This window comes from Silene latifolia, unplaced genomic scaffold (assembly GCF_048544455.1).
Source record: "Silene latifolia isolate original U9 population unplaced genomic scaffold, ASM4854445v1 scaffold_122, whole genome shotgun sequence".
NCBI classification, from domain to species: Eukaryota; Viridiplantae; Streptophyta; class Magnoliopsida; order Caryophyllales; family Caryophyllaceae; genus Silene; species Silene latifolia.
Genome location: NW_027413128.1, coordinates 147,178 through 157,006, shown reverse-complemented (window position 1 = coordinate 157,006; position 9,829 = coordinate 147,178). Strand labels below are relative to the sequence as shown.

General features: G+C 39.4%; 1 non-coding gene across 1 annotated transcript; it reads right to left on the bottom strand.

Moving 5' to 3' along the window:
* Positions 1 to 3,177: 3,177 nt before the first annotated feature.
* On the bottom strand, positions 3,178 to 3,285 carry LOC141637618 (small nucleolar RNA R71). The gene has a single exon (XR_012541826.1). It is a non-coding gene; the product is annotated as a small nucleolar RNA R71 (small nucleolar RNA).
* Positions 3,286 to 9,829: the final 6,544 nt, after the last annotated feature.

The window sequence follows — 9,829 nt, the reverse complement described above, 5'->3', positions numbered from 1 at the left end:
CGAGTCAGCATGACTCGATCGAGTGGGGGGCACTCGATCGAGTAGGTGAGTGACTCGATCGAGTGGGTGTGACTAGATCGAGTGGGGTGTTTTCGTTTATGGGCGTTGTGCTATTTTTGGGCACTCGATCGATTAGGTAGGGGCACTCAATCGAGTGAGGTCAGCTAGATTGAGTAAGTATATCGCTCGAACGAGTGACGTTTTGGATGCATTCTGGTCAGATTCTGGAGTCGAGGCACTCGATCGAGTAGGTGGGCAACTCGATCGACTGGCCTCAACTCGATCGAGTGAGTTGTGAGGCTCGATCGAGTAGGTTCAGTAGATATGGGATGTGTGTTTATGTTTACCTTTCTCTTATATAGTTTCAAGATGCCGCCAAAGAGAAACGCGTTGTATGCTAGGGCTGAAAACATGAGCATAGATGAGATAGTTAAGATGCTGGAGCACCAAGATGCTCTTAATGATGCTCTAAAGAAGTTCGGGAAAGATAAAGAGGCGGGTGTGGATTTCGCCAAGATGAGTTTAAACATTGCAAGGTTTAACCCAAAGGAGTACATGGGCACAGGTGCGCCAATATTGCTTGATAATTGGCACAGAGAGATGGAGAAAATACTTAATGTGGTTCATTGCACTGAGGATTTTAGAGTGGAACAAGCTGCGTTCTACTTAAGGGATGCGGCTGGAGAGTGGTGGGATAAGGGTAGAGAGAGTGCTTTAGACATATATGTGAAACAGGGAATGTCTGCTGATGTGATCAATATTTGAGCATATTTAGTCCCCGAATTAGCCTCGTTCTTATGATTTTTAGTGCATATTTTGATCATTTACTATCTTTAGTCCTTTGTTTTGCATATTCTTTGAGGTTTTGTTTCCTTGGTAGGAGAGGAGTGCAAACCTTGCATTTTCATGGCAAAATAGAGCTAAATTGATCGAATCTAATGACCAAGCATCAAAAAGAAGACCAGACTAGAAGGCCTTTGTACATAATGTAGTAGATGGGCAATGATGAAGAAAATCCTTGCATCCCCGACAAAATCCCGGAGGATTGTTGGAAGAAGAAAAGAAGAAAAGAAAGTTGAGGAACAATCCGCTCGTCCCACCACTCGGGACGCCCGTCCAGAAGCCTCCTAAGACGCTCGTCCAAGCCAGCCAGACACCCGTCCAGCAGCTCCCCAATCCGCCCGTCCCGACCCTTGGACGCCCGGATTCTACTCCAGAGGGACACGTCCCCTTCTTCCCTCCATTGAAGATGCGCACATTTTCGGAAGACTAACAAAAAGGAGACCCGCATCTTTTCTTGAGAGGAGCGATTCCTCAAGGACTTAATCGTCATTTAAGCCCTTAGTAACCCTAATTTGTGCACCTAATCCCCACTATAAATACCCCATTAGTCTAAATAGGTTATCATGTTCTTCTTATCAATCTTTAGTGTAGTTTATATCATTCTAATCTTTCCTTAATCTTGTAATCAACTTCTAATCAAATATTAATACAAATCTCATTTCCTTAATTTCTCTTTTGTTCATCTTTTATTTTGGGTAATTGAAGATTATTTGGGTTTATTGGGAGATTCACAACCTTCCATCAATCATCAAGTACTTCTTTTATTCTTTGCATTATTATTTTTGAATTATCATTAGGTATAACTCTCTTAATCCCTTTTTAATTATTGTTAATCATCTTCATTTATTCATCATGTCTTGCTTTGTTAATATAATTGACAACCTTGTTAACATGTTAAACTTGATAATGAGTGAGTAGTTTCCTTAACTAGGGTTAATGGGTAATTAGGGAAAACCAACATGGGGGATGATTCATGCTTAATTTAACATGTTTTCATAATTTATTTGCTTGCTTGTTGTGATTTCAACTTATGCACATGTTATGTTTGATGAAATGCGAGCCTATGAATCCTTGCATTTTTTACCCATCACTTACCTTTTCAATGAGACTTGTAAGAGCGAGTCTCATTAGACCATGCATATAGTTGAGTAGGGAGGATTAATTCGACTTGTAGATGTTGTACAATCCAATCGATTCGGCTCCGGGACCCAAACTTCCCTAGGATTGTAAGATATAAACCAACTCGATCCTATCACAACAATAATTGCTTGCTTATAATTTGAGAATATGTTTGTATGATCAATTCCCATGAATCCCCTATGACCCCATGACACCATAGTGCTTTTAATCAATTGTTTACATCTCATTTTAGTCATCTTGCTTGTTTACTTTAATTGTTATTTAGTTTAGTGATCTTCTTATCTCAACCCAAATTGTGACACCCCTAGACACCGCTACTTGGTATCGAAAATCCTACATCAATACCCGTCCCTTGGGATCCGACCTTTACTTACCTCTTTACTAATAGTAGAGTTGTTTGTGATGTTATAAATATTGTTTTGGTCTAGGTGCTCCTAACGACAAGTAACCGAAATCTAAGCTCAAGTGAGTCCGACCAAAAATGGCGCCGTTGTCGGGGACGGTGTTAACTTGATTTGATTTTCTTTGATTGTTAACGTTGTGTCTTTCTTTGCCTTGGGGAAGTAAAACTCCTCAAGGTTTGTTCTAATTGTTTTCAAGTTGTTTGATATTTTGCATGTCTAGAAAATCACAAGGTAACTTGTTACCCATTGATCACGAAATTGAAAGGACTTTGACAACCAATAGAAGACTTGCTAGAAATACTTTGAGAGGTATTGGTGAGGTTGTAGATATTCAACCAAACACTATTGAGTTCAGCAACCCTTTTGCAAGAGAAGGTGAGGAGAACCCAACACAAAATCAATCACACAATCAACACACAATGCCTAAGTTTTCATCACATTCCGTACCAACCGAGGAGAACCTACCCAATGGTACTCCCACACCACAACACTTAACCGGAAATTTCATTGCAAAATCCGCATTTATCCAATTAGTCGAAAAAGCCAATTTGGGGGGATGCCTAGTGAAGACCCTCATTCCCATATGGAAACTTTTTTTGACTATTGAGATGTGATTTCACAAACCGGAGTGACTCAAGACCAAATTCGATGGGTCTTATTCCCTTTTTCTCTAATTGGCACCACAAAACAATGGTTGAAAAGCCTTGATAAAGCTACTCTTGGAATTGACTCTTGGAAGAAGTTGGCTCTAGCTTTCTACAAAAAGTTATACCCTCCGGAAAAGACTAACATGCTAAGAGCTCAAATTACGGGTTTTAAGCAAAAGGGATGAAGAATCTTTGTATGAAGCTTGGGAGCGATTCAAAGGAATTTTTCGCTCATGTCCTCATCATGGACTTAGCGAGTGGTTCTTGGTACAACAATTTTGGAATGGTCTTTATGAAGACTCAAGAAACATTCTCAACATGGGATCAAATGGTATGTTCACCGAAGTTGAAGATAATCAAACTTGGAACAAGATTGAGGAAATGGCGGTCCATAATTCACAATATAGTAGACCTCGCAAGGCTACTAGAGGAGGAAAGCATGAAGTGAACTCTATTACTCAATTGGGTGCTCAACTTAGTGCTCATATTGATACCATTAACTTAAAGTTTGAGAAGGTTATGGCTAAGCTTGAAGAAGCCTCAAAATCACCAAAGCATCATGTTAATGCCATGGTAGCATCTTCATCAATCCCAAGTGGGATACGTGAGAATTCTGGAACTTTGGGACATGACCAAAGTGAATGTAGGGGAACAAATGAGCAAGTGAATGCTTTTCAAGAATACAAAAGTGGTACCCCTTATTCCAACTATTACAATGAAAACACCAAATTCCACCCAAATCTCTCATACAAAAGCCAAAATGTCCAAAACCCTCAACCAACATACACCGCACCCCCCAAGAGAAACCAAAATCAAAGACCCTTTTACAACCAAAACCAAGGTTATCAAAATGAAACTCCATACAATCAACAAAATGACCAAGGTTTTGATGTTCAAAAAGCGGTCCTCCAAATGCAAAAGAATCAACAAGAATTTTTCACTCAAATGCAAAACGATAGCCAAGCAAAAGACATCACCATCAACAACATCCTAGCCCACACAAAATTTTTGGAAACTCAAATGACCCAACTAGCAACTTCAAACTCTCAACGACAAAAGGGGAAATTACCACCTCAAAGTAATCCCCAAAGACATGAAACGGTTAGTGCCATTCACTTGAGGAGTGGTACAAGATATGAAGGACCAAAGAAGCAAGTTGAGGATGAAGTTGTGGAAGCTAGTGGCAAGGAAAGAGTTGTGCAAAACTTTAGGGAAGAAGAACCCACCAATCAAGAAGTTTCAAAGAAAAATGAAGAAAAAGCCAAAGAGAAGGAACCCATTGTGATTAGACTTCCATTCCCGAGTCGTCAAGCTAAGCCTAAGTTTGATGACCAACTTGGAAAATTCATGGAAATTGTGAAGAATTTAGAAGTCTCGATTCCTTTCACGGAATTGATCAATCACGTTCCGGCCTATGCAAAGTACATGAAGGACATCCTTACGAAGAATAAATCAATCCGGAAGCTTGAGAATATTGCTTCACTAAGGTGAGTAGTGCCATCCTTCAAGGGAGTTCACCTCCAAAACTCAAGGATCCGGGAAGTTTCTCCATTCCATGCACTATTGGTGACACTACAATCAACAAAGCTCTATGTGACCTTGGGGCAAGTGTTAGTGTCATGCCATATTCGGTTAGCAAGAGGCTAGGAATGGGAGAACTCAAATGTACCAACATCACGCTTCAAATGGCGGATAGATCAACAAAGACACCTTTAGGGGTATGGGAAGATGTTCCCGTGAGAATTGGAAAATTCTTCATCCCGGTGGATTTTGTTATTGTTGACATGGAAGAAGACTCCAACATTCTTATTATCTTAGGAAGACCTTTCTTGCACACCGCGGGAGCGGTGATCGATGTGAAGCATAGAGAGCTCACCCTTGAAGTGGGAGATGAAACCATCACTTTCAATCTTGACAAGACCATGAGAGCTCCCCGATTGCATGAGCCATGTTTTATGGTTGATCACTATAGCCAGAAGGATGATAGGAAGAAGTTGGAATTTCAATGGAAAAAGAAAGTGGATGATGCTCCATCAAAAGAGCAAGGAAATAACAACAATGAGAGCTTGAAAAGCTCACCCATGACAAGTAAAGAAGATGGCCTCATTGGCCAAGACAAGAAAGAAAGAGAGTTGTCTCTATCAACTCAAGAAACTTTCAATGATCAAGTAGATGAAGTTTGCGGTCTTTGGGATGATGAGTTCGAAGGGATATTCAATCCCTATATTGGTAATGCTATGAACCAAGACCATCATGGAGAACAACAAATGCAAAAATCTATTGAGGACCTTTATCATGATAATGAACAAGCTTTCGACTAGTTCTTCAAGGTGTTGAGTAACATCAACAACACCTTGAACATGCCCCCATGACATCTCACATTGGATGAGAGTTTGGTGGAGTCCTCCCTAAACCACCATTTGTAAATATTCTAACTCCCTAACTTGTATTTCAATTATTACATTGCATTCTTTGTCATTTTGGATTTATTTTTGTTCCTTGATCAAGATATTCATCATTTTGAGAGAAGTGAGGGAGGGACTTATGATTTTATTGATGTGTAGTGCTTTACCTTAGTGTGGGGATATCAATTGCCTAGGCTATTCATGCCTTTGTAGTGCCCCTACAATGAAGAACACGAGAATTGAAGAATGAAAATGACACGGGTTACGAAGTACCCACGGATGGACCTGAATCCGTGTGTTCAAGGAGGAATCCGAGCGTCCAAACGGACAATCCGCTCGGAACCCGAGCGTCCAAAGTCACCAGACGCTCGTCTGGTAGAGCTGCATAATACAAAAAACTGGTCTGTAAGAGAATCCGAGCGTCTCATCTAAGAATCCGCTCGTCTCATTCTGGACGGCCGTCCTACAGAAAAGACGCTCGTCTTTTTCAGTAAGCAAAGTCTGGGAATTTCTCTGTAAAGGAATCCGAGCGTCCCTCCAGAAAGACGCTCGTCCCTCAAGGAAGAATCCGCTCGTCTTAGAAGCAAGACGCTCGTCATGTGGCGTCTTTTCCTGGGTTAACCATTGAAGAATCCGCCCGTCCCGATGACAAAGCCACTCGTCCTCTGCTGCGTTTTCAAAAATAACGGTTCATTTTAAATCCTTTTCTCTCATTCATTCTCATTTCTTCAACTTACAAACACTACCCACTACCCAAAAACCCCAAAAACCCTCATCCTCCATCAACAAAACCAAATTTCCTCAACCAAATTCAATCAAATCAAATCCAAACTTTCTCACAACAAAAATTAATCACTCCTTTTGCAACAACAAGTGATTCAAACACCAAAATCTTCAACCTTTGAGTCGATTTTTAGGATACAAAACAACATTCACCCTAAATCGATTTGGGTATCACTAAAAATTGAAAATTTCAATCTTTCATTGGTGTAATCAAGCAAAGGAGAATGGCAAGAACTAAAGGAGGTAACAAGGCACCCCCAAAGAAGACACTTTCTAAAAGGCAACAAGCTCTTCAAGTAAAACAATTGTCAAAGGAATTGGTAGTCCATGAGGCAAGGTTGGAGGTTCAACAAGGTCCCCCTATGGAAGCTACAACATCAACAACTCCGGTCATTGAACAATTATCCAATTATCCGGAGGTAACTTTCACTTCTGACTCTCATAGGGAGAAATTCATTCTCTTTGCTAAGAAAACCATCATGCCTACTAAGTTTATTTGTGAAGATGCATTGTCAAAATTGGGTGTTCTTGAACAAACTAAAACCTTCTTTGAGTCTATGGGATTGGGTAAATTGTTTACAATGAAGGAATTGACATACCCCTCCCTCACCTTGGAATTTTTAAGTTCTTTGAAAGTCACAAGGGTGGAGACTCGAACCAACATCGAGTTTCGTCTTGAAAATGTTGATAGACGCATAACTTATGGCGAATTAGGTAAGATATTAGGCCTTAGTGATAACCCGAAATATACAAAGACTCCTATCAAGTATGACCCCGCTCCTCTTTGGATGGCAATTTCCGGGAAGAAATTCGTGCGTTTTCATGATTGTCGTACTCTCTTAGTCCACCATCCGGGCATTAGAGTATGGCATAAGGTCATTGGGAATACTTTGATAGCTAGAAATGGCACAAATCATCTTACCAAACTCGATTGTATTCTTCTTGAGTCGGCCTTGAACATAGGAAGGGAATTTACAAAGCCATATAATGCTCTAAGACTTTTGGTTGAACGATGGCTTAATGTCGATTGTGGCAAAGAAGGCACCGCCTTTATTGTAAATGGAGGACTAGTTACCCATTTGGCCAAGCATTTTAACCGGGATTTCAACAAAAACAACACCTATGTGTCGGTTAAAGGAGGCCATCTTGTTGATATGGACACCATGATTCACAAGTTCAAGTGGGTCAAGCACGACACTTTTGACGACAAATATGGGTGGTTAAGCAATGAAGCTAGATCTTTCACCTTGCCTTCCAAAATTTGTCGATTGAATGTTCACCGATCAAACTACCTTCTCCCACTCTCCGAAGTGACCGAGTATATCATTCAACAACAAAGAGGCGAAATTGACAAGCCCTCCCCCTCCATTATCACCCCACCTTACCCATTTGAATACCAAGAGTTCAAACCCAAGGATGTCGAAGTGGGAAATGATTACTTGACACTACTCATGAGGGAAATGCACAAGCAAGCTTACAATGATAGAGTGGATGCTTACAAGGCCCAATATCCGCCCTCCTACATCTAGCTAGGCAAGGACTTCTTGATCCGTCTTGTCCTTTGCCTAGTTGGGCGGATAGGGAAGTATTCTTTCCTAGCATTCCTAGTGGTAGTAGACCGGGTGGAGAGGAGATGGTTGTTGAAGAGGGTGGTGTTCTAGAAGATGGAGAAGAAGAAGAAGCTCAAGAAGAGGAAGAGGAAAGTAAGGAAGAACAAGAAAGTGAAAGTGAGAGTGGACACGATTCCACATCTATGGAAGTTGATGATGCCTCAAGAGAAGAAGATGATGATGATGGTGATACGATGGGTGAAGATTGGCAAACTTAGGAGGCTCCTACATTCTTACACCTCCATTATGGTTTGTCTACTTGCCTTGTTTTTATTTGTCTTGATCATTTACTTTGTGGAGTCCTAGCAACATTGGAGGACTAACACCTTGGCTTCATTAAGGTGTTCTTTATCTTTGTTCCCAACTTGTAAAATCCAAAATAACAATCTTTAGTTTCATGCATTGCATTCCATGTGCATAAACTCCCCCGAAATTCAAGACATTAGAAATAATGTCTATTTTGGTTTGGGGAAGTCCATGCATATGCATTGGGAGCTAATTTAAATTATGCTCTCCGCCATAACAAAAACACATGCATCATGTAGTGTAGCTTAGTATAGTTTGCATTTAGTTTAGAAATCATGCATATTCATTGCATAATTTCCTATCGTATTGGCCATTGAGGACAAAGCCCATACTAGTGTGGGGATGGAAATTCTAACTTGACTTTTATTCAAAATCCAAAAAAAAAAAAAATCCAAAATTTCGAAAAATCCAAAAAAAAAAAAAATGAAAAATCAAAAACAAGTTCATTTCCTTTTTAGTGTAGTCTTGAATATATTGTGTTTGTTCATCCTTGTTCACATTGATCGACTACGCCACATCCGAGACATGAGGATATTGAAGACCGCATGGTATGATCTTTCCAATCTCCTTTTTCCTCTTTATGTTAATGACAATGTGGCTTTATTTTGACTGATGCGGTATAAACACTGTGAATTTAGGAGTTGTATTTAGATTATTTTGCATATTAGTTGGTAGAAGCATATGCATTAGGATGTATAAATGTTAGTTGCATCATGGCATGTAGATCTCATGTTAGAAAAATTTTGTGAAACCGTCTATTTGGGAAGCTTGACAAGTGTATATAAGTCCCTTGTAGATACTTTTTCTTCTTAAGACTTTGCTTGTTAGAATACTTGTAAAACACCCTAGGATGTGTCATGCTAGTATCCTTTGACCCATGGATTAAGGCCTAGTCAAAAGTACCTGGTGGTGTGATAACTCCTTGGCTACCGTTTATTCCAAGGTGACCCTTGAAACCATGCAACCATCTTTCTGTTAGAAATCTATATCTCATTAAATTACATATTCATATATGTGAGAAATTATTTAGTCATAAAATAATTACAAATCTTATGCATGCAAACATAAATAGAAGTAAAGAATAAATCATGTTCCTTACTATGTGATTTCGGTTTTATGGGCACCAACAAGATCTCCTTCTTGTTAGTTCTTGAGCATTCCATATAATGGATGAACAAAGATTCAAGTATAGAATCTCTCCCAAAAGTGAATACCCAAGGAATACTCTAAAAGACTAAAATTATATGATCTAGTATTAGGATTAGTCTTACTTAAAATTTTGACACAAAATATTTACTTGTTCTCTCTTGTTTTCAGTTGAGAGAGAATAGATGAGTGAGTTTTTATTTCTCTAGGATTTTCACAAAAGATAGAGAGAGTATCATTTCTTACGCTAGAAATTTTTATATAAAATGATGAATGAATAACCTGAAAAGAAAAACTCTTTTCTTTTTACCTATGGTGGCCGAAATAACTGGCCTTGGGTAGCATGCCCAATGCCTTTTATTTGTGCTCTTCTCAAAAGCTAGGTTTGCATGGCTACTAGTTAGATATAATCATTGTGTTTTTCACTTAAGATAAAAACACAATATAAATCTTACACTCCCTCCATTATTTCGGCATACTTAAAATAAAATGGGTAGTCCATTTTATTTTGTCATTTGTCAATTTTGTCACATGTAACATGTTAC